This window comes from Uloborus diversus, chromosome 6 (assembly GCF_026930045.1).
Source record: "Uloborus diversus isolate 005 chromosome 6, Udiv.v.3.1, whole genome shotgun sequence".
Classification (NCBI taxonomy): Eukaryota; Metazoa; Arthropoda; class Arachnida; order Araneae; family Uloboridae; genus Uloborus; species Uloborus diversus.
Window position 1 is genome coordinate 132,579,457 of NC_072736.1, and position 12,868 is coordinate 132,592,324.

At 29.8% G+C, this 12,868-nt stretch overlaps 1 protein-coding gene across 1 annotated transcript in view; it reads left to right on the plus strand.

The window, feature by feature from the left end:
* The window catches only part of LOC129224987 (single-stranded DNA-binding protein 3-like), a 158,638-nt gene that overhangs the window by 35,491 nt on the left and 110,279 nt on the right, over positions 1-12,868 (plus strand). The window lies entirely within an intron of this gene.

Here is a 12,868-nt window from a genome sequence, read left to right on the forward strand (position 1 = left end):
TTTATACAAATTTATAGTTATAGCACAAAATAACTTTAAATCCCCTACATATTTTACTGTATATTATTCAACTTTTTATAACAAGATTTGTATTTGGTTCCCTCTACTTCGATACAAACAGATGCAACTGTATTACTTTTGCTGTCACATATCTATTTTTTTTTAAAAGTCTTTTTTGTCTTTTTAAAGAAAAAAAATTATACAAACATTCCCCCCCCCCCCTCTAAAATTTCATATTTTGAATTTCACATTGATTAACTCATATACCACAGAACCAGCAAGAAACAGAAATTGAGTATTAAAATGAGAAACTTCTTTTCAAAAGACTTCATTTTTTGTTGCATCATGCAAGATTCCTCATAGTTTCCGAAAATTTTACACTTGTCTTCAGAAAATTTTACTTGAATCCAAAATCACCTCTGTGGTGATTGTTCTCCTTACAGTACCTCTCTCCTTTGCCAGACATCCCGGTTTTCTGACAAAATCCCGGTGTCCCGACCGGTTTACTTCAGGTCCCGGAAAAAGACAAATTTGATTAGATGACTAAAAAAGTCTAAAAATAATTAGCTGTGAAGGATTATTTTGGATAATTACATTGTTATTTGAAAGATAGACTTGTAAAATTAATATCAAATCGGCTTGTGAGGATTTTTACCACAACATTAAAACCAAAACGACTTTCTAAATAAAGTCCTAGCAAATGAAAAATACATGTAAATATTGATCAAGTTTTTATTCCTCATTCAAAGTATTTCTTTTTACTAAAGTAACTAATAAATATTAACAAGTAAGAAATAAAATGTTTAAATTTATCTGCTCGTGTCATTTATTACTACCTCTGGTTTAGGCTCATAATTAGTATTTATTCATAGCGCTGAGAATGAACTATCCTCTAAAACTCGCCAAAAACCAGCCAGGGGAGTGTTCCTTTCAGAGGTGTTTGTGATCCGAAATTTCCAAAAATTTTGGTCTGACAACATTCTAAAGCTCAGAAATGGTTCTAAAAAAACTTTTAAAATGTTTCTTTCCAATAAGTTTTGTTTGCATATTTCAAAAATTTTTAAAGGGGGGGGGGGGGGTTGAGGGTCGAGTTCCTCCTAGTTTCTGAAAATTTCACTGTCTATTGAAAATTTTACTTGTCCTCTATCATACCCGCGACGGGGGTGGGGGTATTCCGGTGTACCGGTTGAACATTTCAAAACTCTGGCAAGCCTATCCTTACATGTCTCAGTTCACAGGGAAGGTATGAAAAAAATGCCACAGCTACAATAACTGTTAAATAAATGTTTATGGAGATACAAGTACATTTTCACAATTGAAGTGAAACTAATATGGAATATTCCTAGCCAGCTAAACAAGCTGTTAAGAACACAAAGTACATTCCATTCCTACATAGAGATAAATTTTAAATTCTTTTTCAAAATGGAGTTTGTTGAGCAAGAATTTACAACACAATAAAGTGGTTCACATTAAAGCATAACTGCAACTCATTCTTTTTTAAATAATGAATATTTAAAAGGCATTAATTCTTGTATAGAATTTTCAGCACAGAAATCATTAGTATTTATTCTTTAAAATGAGGTGTTAATTTAATTTTCCAGTACAAGTTCAGCACAAGTAATTTTTCAGTACAGTCAGTTTCACCCCAATGTAAATAGTAAATCACTTATAGAAATAGCAAACCAATTCTGTAAACCAAGAGTATGGAGGGGGGCTCGGACACATTAATGTTGCTAATTCAAAGGGGATATGCAACACAAACTTTAAAAAAAAAAAAATAATAAATAAATAATAATAATTAAAAAATAGCATTTCTTTTGTAATTACACATACATTATTTCTTAAGGTGGTTAGATAAGAAATACTAAAAAATTCTTCTGTATGAAAAAGTGCTTAAAATTGCAGATTCAAAGCTCATGCTTAACCTTGTTAGCAAGGTTTAAAATCAGTTGAGAAATTTTCTTTTCATGTTGGGCTTTTTATCCATTTATAGTGTGAAAAGGTTTATTTTCTTTCATTTAGAAAACATTTAATTTGAAATTTGAAATGTACTAATAAAGTAAAATGAAAGATTTTGAGCTATGAAAACCATTGAGTCGCCACATGCTGCTAAATGTATTAGAATTGAAGACTTTTTATGTGTGTGCCCTAAGCATTTACTTTTCCCTCTGAAAAGTGACATACAAATTTAGGTTGCATTACATATTATTGTGGAGCAAAATGATGCTGCTTGTGTAATATTAGGTCAAAGGCTTAAGGTTTTAGGTAATAAAGTTTTAGGTCGGATACAAATTTTCCTTTTTTTGCATTAGATATTAATATCTTGGTAGTGCAAAACATTTCCCTTTTGATAAAAACTAAAGACCCAGTGGGGTAAATAATAATAAAAAAATAAATAAATAAAACAAACATGAAACATGTGCATTTAATGATTTCACAATTTGGTGCATCATATTATCTTACATTCGTTTATTTTTGAGTTTGTTTGCTTACCAAAGTAAGTCCACACCTACAGTTGAATCTTATTAAAACATGAAATGTTTTTAATGTGAACCATTTGAATTTTTCTTTTTCATAAAATTTTTGCGGAGAATGTGGTGATAACTTGTGTTAAAGTTAACTTCATTTGGCATTTATTACACTTTTAATGTGTTTTAGTTTCATGTTAAAAAGATTCAACTGTTTAAAATTTAAAAAATAAAAATTTTGAACTCCATATTTTCTAAACACAGAGCTACCAACTTTTGAAAATCTAAACTAGTAGTGTAGTTTTGTATGGGGCGAAAAGTGAGGTGAAGGGAACATTTTTAATTACAAATGTAACAATGAATAATTTACGTTTAAATTTACAATTGGACAAGTGAGTTTATTTTGAAAAAATATTCAATTTCTTGTTTCTTTATCATTTGTTATTATAAATTCATTTTGCTTACTTAAAAAAAGAAAAAATTGGTAGGTACATTACCAAGCACAAAAGCAATATTATCGAAATGATTGATAATATGGATGTAATCTGAAATGATTGAAATGTTTTTAGGGAAAAAAAATATGTTTTGAACACGTTTTTGTACCTTCCTAGTTAAAAACTGCAGTTCGTAGAAACTATAATTTTTTCGTTGCAGTTCGCAGCTCTGCAAACACATGTTGATCTGCATATTGATCAGGTTCCAGAAGTGCATACAAATTTCAATTAAATTTCTGATTTAATTTTTTATACCTTTGCATTTACAAACACAATTATTCAGATTCTTATGTCTTACTTCATTTTAAATTGCGTTTATCATTTAATCATTTGAAAGTACCTTTTCTTCCAAACTTTATCCAAGATTTAAGAGCAGGGTTTTTCTTTTTTGACTTTTCAACCGTCCAAGTCATCAGCCATCTTACAAATGATTGCGTCTCGCTTTTCATAATTTCCTACATGAAGTCCACATGTTCTCACTCTTTGGAAAAGACCCTTTTAGCTATCAATTTTTTTGCAAAACCATATGGTACAAGCATGTGACATTACATTTCAAGGCCATGGTAAGGCATGTTAAAACATGGTATACCTAAAGTGGAATATTTCAGATAGGAAGACCAATGATGAGATGACCAGAAATCTTCAACCAATAAGATTGAAAATGTATTTCATAATCAAAAAGATATACTAGTTTAGAATTTTTTTTCTCTTTTATTCAGTTTTCTAAGTACATAGAAATGTGTAGTGTTAAAAAAAGAAATAAATAAAAACCTATGCAGTGAAACACGTTTAACGTGAAAATTCAGTTAACACAAACTAATAGCCGTCCAGACAGTATACTGTGCAATTTAATACAAATCTTTTAACACAAATTCTTTTAACTTGAAAAAATATTTCGGTCCCTTAAATGTTAAACCTTTTCTACTGTATGTGAATAATATGACACGACAAAAAGACAAGAATTCTTATCAGAGTTTTTTACTTGCCTCTTTTTAAGCTGAAAAAACTTTTAAGGAGTTAAGTATAGAACTGGGTATCAACATCAACTAATTTTCATTTATTGGTCTCCATATTTTCAAAATGAGAGATGTTTCTGTATTTTCTTTTCCTGTGAATCTTCACTCAAAATTTCTTTTTAATGCATCATATTAAAAATTAAGCTTAATGCTGTATAGTTTTACATTTACATTATAACTTTAATTACATTTATAAATGGAATATTTTTATTTTTCAATAGTTGGATTTTTTTCTGGAGGTTTTAATTTAATCAGTTCAAGAAAAAGAAGAAAACAACTAAGGGGACTGAACTAATCAATTTTAGTGGGGAAACTAAACTATAAATTAATTTAAGGTTTTGAATGCATTGAATTCTCAAGGGATAGTTAAAACTCATTTTTTCATGCTTTTAGCATTTATATCGTTTCTTATGCTGAAGCAATTAATTTAACGTATGTATTTATTGATTAATTTAACTTTTTTCATTCAAATGATTACAAAGTGGTATTTTTGTAGGAAATTGGAATTTAATTGTTTTAAAACTTTTTTTTCCTTTCCAAGGTGTTTAAAAGATTCTAAAAAACCTCATTATCTAAAATTTTAAATTCTTATGTAAGAATTACAAATCATTTCACTTTAGATATCGTTTTTCTCAAAAAATGTACCAAATACTTTTTTTTTTTTTTGTTGCTCAATGTTTTGCATATTTAAATAATATTTCTTATTCTGAAATTATCAACAGCAAAACAAACATTGGTATTTAGAAAAGAATTTTATTAAATTCAAGATACAAATATATAGATATACAGGATATATACAAGATACAATTTTTTTTTTCTTTTTAAGAAACAACATGCCGTTACTAAATACTTTAATAACAAAATATATTAATTTTATACAAAATATTTTATTAATTTATTAAGACACTATTTTATTAAAGAAATTTTGTTTCTGAAAATGCAATTAGTTTTTTAGTCACTTTAAATATGCCCAACTTATTATCTACAGTTTGATTTTTGTCTGACTAAAAAGAAGCGCTAGATCATACAATTAAAAATTAAACCAAGATTAAGATTTTATTATAAATTAAAATTTTTTTTGAGTAATACTTTTTGCAAAGAATCAAGATCTTAATTCAAATTTATTTTCTTTATTAATTGTAAAATATATTTAATTTCATTATTTATTTTATAAATAGATTTACAGAATGCATACAAACCAAAATCCCACACCATTCTTCCAATTTTGAAACCTGTAATGCAAAAAACGAAATTAAGAAGCAGGCAACATTAAATATGTGTTCACAAAAAGTAAAAAATATAAATTGCTGTATCATGATATGTTTACTATGAGCTTGGTAAAAATTATAAGAAATCTTGAGAGAGATTGTATAGACTTCTGCTAATTTAATTCAGTTGAACTTGATTAATGCACTGAGTAATAATGGGTCTAGTATTTTTTTGTTCAGGGATGAAAACAAAAATGAGAACTGACTGTTGTCTCATGAACAAATGTAAACTATCATATTGGTTATCAACTAGTGGGACTTATTTTGAAGGAACAACCTTAGACCTGTGTGGTATTGGTGATGAGAAAAATATAGCCCTTATCAAAAAAATCATTCCTCAAATATTATTTCTTGGATTTTTTAGGAGTTGAAAAAATTATCTGTAGTTAGCCATTTGAGCCGAATAAAATGCATAAGAGTTTTAGTACGTTTTAAAATTTGATTTTTGGAATAAATAAAAAAATTTTACATTTTTATTAAAAACTAAAAGAACGTAACCCCTTTAAAAAAATAATAAATAAAAAACAGCATAAAAGAAGAAATGCTATACAATCATAAACTTTTTAAAACATATTTTATCAGTGTATTTAGTAGTCTAGTTTTAAGTTGTGTTTAAGTTATATGTTGGAATTATTTGAATGAATCAAATCATGCACATCAGGGAACTCATGTGCTGACATGTAAGAATTGTATCTGCCGGGAATCTGGTTGCATTGGCAGCACTGCTGTTGGATGCGGTTCCATAAAGGTAAGGCTATGTTGGATGCAAACTCTTGCCTCAACCAACCTAAATGCATCTGGAAATAAAAGGGTTACTAATATAATCTGAGTGCTTTTTGTTCCCATAACTAATGTGTGTTTTAAACTTGTCTCATTTAATTAGTTAAATTTCATTTTGCAAGGAAAAAAATCTTAAATTTGTTGAAACCCTATCATCTTGTTAGACCTCATAACAATTAATGTACAGCTATATTCATCATTTTGCTATAAGAATGAATAATATGACTTTGTCCCATCATTAACTTGTTTTTATTTACTAATGTTTTCCAATCATATTCGCTTTATATATTTGAAAAATAAGAATGCTTTTCAAATCCCTTTTACAGTTTTTAAGAAAGTATAGTGTTCATTAAGTTGTCAATATTTGAAACTTATTCAATAACTTATATATTTTGATAGTTTTTAAATCATCATAGGATGCTTACAAGTTATAGCTCCTACGGCTTTATGAAAATGATTTTTAAATCCTCCTAATGTTCTTAATGAGCTATTTTTCATTCTCATGTACAAAGTTTTCTGTGATTTCAACTGAAGCAAAGATGAGCAGAGAATAGCTGTAGGCGTACATGTTATTTATTCCTGCATAAGCCTCTTGCATTTTGTCTGTATGAAACTGATTGATAGTGCTTTAACCAAGTGGAGCATTAGCAAGGTTTGTTGCTAAGTCCTAGGTGTACATATTTGATTCTCACTACGATACTTTGGTATCTATCTGAGTATGCGACTGATTTTGAATTCACCAGCAGTAAACAGAATATCCAGACAGAAGCTTCTCGAAATTTTCATTTTTTACTTCTCCACGTGAAATTTGAAACTTACAGAGATAAAAATCAGCTCCACGGCTTAAGTGGCAATTCAGCTGAGGTTAGGATGTGTTCTAGCATTTTTAGCATATTAAAGGAAACCTTATCATACTCTTGGTATTTTATGAATTGCATTTATTTTTGTTCGACCACTTTGTTTTTTCGCTTTAAACTGCACACTGGGAAAGCACTTTTTGACCATGTTTGTAGTCAGCATTGCAAGCTGTTTGCTTTGCGTAGTAGTTTTAAGCTGCATCAAAAACTTAAGATTTTCAGTTTCGACCTCCAAAAATATAAGCATTAGAAGAAATGGAAAAAATCAATGCAAAACAAAAATATGGTCACATAATATATTTACATTATATAGCTGGAAATTTATTTGGCAACATGTTTTAAACTTTTTTAAAATTTGTTTGTTTGTGACTACTTGCATAAATAAATATAAGCAGCATATTTGATTAACAGTAATTTTATTGTGACAGTATTTCTCACTTACAGGGTATCCGCACACCTGGAAAATCATGGATTTTGACCATGCTCAAAATTTGTCATGGAAAGTCATGATTTTCAGTAATAAGTGTTCTAAAGTCATGGGAACTGACTATCAATCATGGGTTTTGAGTTCTAGAACATACATAGTTACCGAATTTTACTGCTTAGACGTAAAATGTAGTCATTTTAACTGTTTTTTATCGTTAAGTTCAGATTTTTTAGTCATTTCAAAATCTCATCCCATCTGCCTTCAGACTTAACCTGTAATTTACCTCATGGGCAGACTTCAACAAACGACAGTTTGTACCAGAATTATGTAAAATTGTGTTCTTCTGCTTCATTCTGCAAAGATGTCAAAAACAATCTTAAACATGCGTGAAAAAAATTATAAAACATACAATTTATTCACAGATTACACACAATTTATACACAGGTCGAGTGTGAGGGCTATTTCCATCAGCCCTCACACTCGACCTGTAATTGACCTCATAGGCAGTCAAATATATTTTAATGAAAACATGCATTTGTGCATGATTGGCAAAAACTCGTTTAACCGCCACCCTTCACTTTCACCAGCTTTCAATCAGTCACTAAGGTTGGTGGTTTAACGAGTTTCAACTGTATTTTAAAACAGGTCTATGATTTCAGATTTTTCTAGGGGGAGGGGACAAACAGGATATATGTACATTATAATGCAAAAAACAACAATAACTATGCCCATAAATATTTAAATACATTAGTTTACTCACAACTGTTTCTACATAACATTGTATGAGCAAGTTCAATTGTTAAGATCTTTTAATGAATTTTAGAAACTGTTTGCACTATTGCATTGATTTTTAAATGTAGAATTTTTTAAATTGTAATGAGTTTTTGGGATATACAGGACACATTAATTATAAAAATAATGCTACATAATTAATACTTTACAGTACCAGATTTTTTTTTTTTTTTCAAGCTTTTTATGCAACAATCTTTTCTGGATTTTAAAATGCAGTGATTCGCTGTTAAGTATAAATAGTGCTTCACTGCGAAGCACCGTTTATACGTTTCCCTTTAAATGTTTTTTGCATTCAATCATTCATTTCTAGTTTTTTCGTACAGCCCCTGCAAAAACAAATAAACGGTGCTTCACTGTATGTTGTTGCATTTGATGTCACATTGTAGAAAACGTTACTGTTTTATGGAAGGTTATTATTACTCTTTAACAGTATTTATATAAAACAGTTTCAATGTCTCCATGGCACTCATTTTCATGTAATGGGATTAAGATGCATCATATAATAAAAGCTTGTTTCTCAGAACCAATTAAAACAAGGGCTTGTTCTATTTTAGCATGAAAGGAATGTATGCATAGCATCCACGTGTGAAAGTTGGTTGTGTATCTATTACATTTTCTTACTCTAAAATGAAAAATCTCCACACTCAACTACTTTCAAATAAAACTGAGGGAGTTGATTCTTATTGGCTTTTATGAATGACTGATACATAGCCTTGTTTCTTGTGGCAAAATTTCCTCGCAGGGAAGAGGAGTGCAAGTGCAAAATCAGATAGAAGAAATTACTTTTTACAGAAAATTTCAATTGAATTCCTACCTCAAAGCCTTACATTTTTTAAAATAAAATCAGACGTGATTTTTCAGTATTTTTACTGAATTCAGTATTTTTTGAGAAAGCAAAATGATCTATGCAGAAAAAAAAAGAAAGGGCATTGGAAGTTAAATTCAGCATGTTCCACTTAATTTCATGTTTCCAATTAAAATAGTCTGCTATATAGATACAAAAATACACGAGAGAGCTTTAAGTTGTAGTAAAATATACTAACAGTGTTGTGCTAGTTAACACATCCAAGCAATTTCAGTATTTTTCATCTTGTTTGGGTCACATGTCTGTAAAATATACTCTGTCAAAATTATATTTATAGTTGGAAAGAGTATTCTTCATTAAAGTTTTCCAAAGGTGTTTAAGGAATAAAGAGGATTAAAGAGTTTAACACTATTACGAATGAAAATAGTGAAAAAAGAAAAGGTGCTATGTAATTTTATTTTCCACATCAATGCTAAGCAATTGGACTCAAAAGAAGATAATAGTTTACCTTTTGTCTTAATTATAAACCTAGAAAATCGATATGATTAAATGCTCAAGTAAGCAGTGAAATTACTGACACTTTTCAGGATGACATGAAACCTCTTTATCAATGCATAAAAGTAACACTCATATGGTTTTCAGGGGTGCCCACTTAGGAGGGGGGGCTCATGGCACAGACTGCGCCATTTATATCATTAGGGGTGTGTTTTGAGGGGAGGGGGTATTTTTCATTTTTAGGGGGAGGGGGTCTTTGCGATATGTTAGCTGGGTGCTCTTAGGGGGGTTGGCACCTCTGTGATTTTCATTTTGAAATTCACTATTTATGCATTCATAAATTGGCTCCAGGTATCCCCAAAACATTGTATCTGAAATTTTATTACTTTTGTGTCAGATTTATTACATTGATTTTCTATTTCATTCAGGCACCTATCTTTTTAAAGACAATTTCTTGGTTTATTTTTTCTGTCATAATTCTTGCGTTTTACTTCTGGTTGCTGAATACAACGAAAAATAATAGAAATTATTAAGTTAAAGTTTTGTTAGTAAATTAATCGAATAAACTTCAAGGCTTAACTTAGCAAGCATATATTTGTGATGTTTTCAACATTTTAAACTTTTTAAATACTGCCATGTTTTTGAACTTTCTTTGATTCAAGTCAAATCATCAGTTTTAAAGCGGTTTTAAAAACTTTTTTTTTTTTTTTTGTTACTATACTTGTTCACAATCTCTTTTAAATTCACCCCTACAAACTTGCAACATTTAAAACAAATAAGGGGTAAGTACAATTGTTCCTTTTTTATGCGCAATACATTTATATTTAAATGAAAATCAATGCCTTTTTTTTAAATAAGGATAGATAACAGGTAAATGTGTTTTAAATTTCAAAAAGTTTCACCTCAAATTTCAAAACGAAAAAGCTTCAAAACAAAATACAAAAACTTTTTCAATTATAATGACTATTTTTCTATGGCTTGATCCGCTCTAAAAACTATGAAATGAAACAAGTATATGATTTCTAGATTATTACAATACTCAAAAATTGCAGATGATCTTAACTAGTGATGTGCTGGATTGTTAAAAAAGTAGAGATCTACGGATCTGGATCATTAGTGTCAAGATCCACGGATACGGATCTCAAGGTGTTTTTGCCCAATTCAACTGTCTAAGTGTAAAAATTTTTATGGAAGGTATTCCCGTCACTATAATAACACTGTTTCTTCAAAAAATGTCATCTATGGCGAAAATATAATCAAGACTATGATTTACTCTTTGAAGAAATCTCCGTTAAAATTGATGGAGAGTTGGAAGGAACACGTCAGCGCAGCATTAATGCTTTAATAGAATGTGAAAAATTATTTCTATCTTGCTCGGTAGATGTAGGATACAGGAGCAAGAATGTACAGCTGCTACTGGATAGGCTAGAAATACTTTTTCGCATTTTATTTCAGCATAAATGCAGCGCTGACCCATTCTACCCAAATTACTCCGACTGACGAAATAACAGAGCCGGGAACACCTTTACAAACAGTAAATAGAGACTTTTGTCTCACTCTGCCGGGAAAAACCAAAATGAAGAAAAACAGAAACCCCATATCAATAACAAAAACTAATATTAAACAAAAAATTTAAAAACAAATGTCTCAGAGGGCCGTTGGCTTCTGAAATGATACCTTATAATTTAAATAGGGAATAGAAACTAATTTAAACGGAATTTAAGAGTCTTTTATTCAAATATTTAAACATTTTTAGAATAGAAAAGGTCTGTTTAAGATCGGTAAAAAAGTAACGAATACGGATACAGATCTTTATTTTTCCTCAGATATCCGCTGATACGGATATCCAGAACATCACTAATCTTAACATCTGTATATTTAGGTTAATTCTAAAGCAGCCAATAAATTTTAAATTAAAAATCGAAATATAGTCAGTGTAGTGAAAACTATTTGTACAAAGCTGTATACCGCATATTTCTTCTTTCAAATTTTAGTTTAAATTTTATTGGCTGCTTTAAAATTCGCCTGAATGTGAAGAAATTTAAGATTAACTGCAATTTTTGAGTATTGTAATCAAAAAATGATATACTTATTTTATTTCATAGTTTTTAGCGTGAATTAAGCCAGGAAAAAAAAATCTTTATAATTAAAAAAAGCATTTTATGTTTTATACATTTTTAAGTTTGGAACAAGCTTTTCATGGTCTTAAAAACATAATCTTGTAGTCTTGCCATCTCTAGAGAAATGAATGCAATAAAATGGCATTTTGCAAGGTAACAGCATGAAAAATGGGTTGTCCAGTTTGATTTCAAGATTTGGTTAATGACCCTCAAGGAGGCAAGCCCAAACAGAGATACTTGGGCTGTTCTACAGTATTTAACATTGAGTGAACACAGTTCTGTAAGAGAGTTAAATTCATATTCATTTATTCCTTCTTAGTAGTTTTCCCTCTTTCTTGCTTTTGAAAAGACTTCTAACATCAGAACTCCTGATGTTAGGACTAACATCAGAACACCTGATGTTAGTAAAAGAAAAGAAAAAACTTGCCATAAACATTACTCTTACAACTTCAACTTGCATAAGCTATTTTTCAGTAATATTTTAGGTGACATGAATAAGGTTTGTGATTACTTGCTGTGTTTGCTGTACAGTATTAATGTTACATTTAGGTAAATTTGTTACATTTATAGGTAAGTTCTAAAACAGCTAATAAAATTTGAATTAAAAATTGAGAGAAGAAAAAATATAGGCAGTACAGTAAAAGCTATTTGTACGAAGCTGTATCTGTATACAGTTGACTCCTGCTACAACACGATTGGACTTACGCAAAATGGCTATAACGCGAGTTCTTCTGGAATAGAAATTTTAGAACTAAAGCGAATTTCTTGCTCTCAACACAAAAATATTTGGAAAGGAATCATGATGTTAAGTTTCGGCTTGATTATTGACTACTAACATTGACTTCGTGAACGTACTTTCATCCTTTCAGCATCACTGACTGCGCAAGTTCCCACACACCTCACTATAAACATAGCTTTATTAGTGTGTATATATCACCACTCCTCATTTTTCATTTATTTATTCTAAATATGAATGGTGATGAAATATTGTGGCACCTAGGCACGCTGTTTCATCTTAAGTTTGAAAATGAAAACAAGAAGTGAAAGTTTGCGACAATTTTCGAAAATGTAAAGATTTTTGATACGCTTGAACAACTTGAAAGTGGGTCGAATGTAGCCACAACAATTAGGTGTGAGTGAATCTTTTATACATATAATTGAAACTAAAGAGAACCCTATCCGTATATAAGTCCAGACCTTAAGCTTTTATATGAAGCTCGCAAAGTAGTGTTTAAGCAAAATGCAAACAATATGAAATTGGAATCTGCTCTTGTATTGTAGATTATAGAGAACATATATTAGAATGACAATCAGATTGCTCAGCATGAATCATCATCTTCAATTTT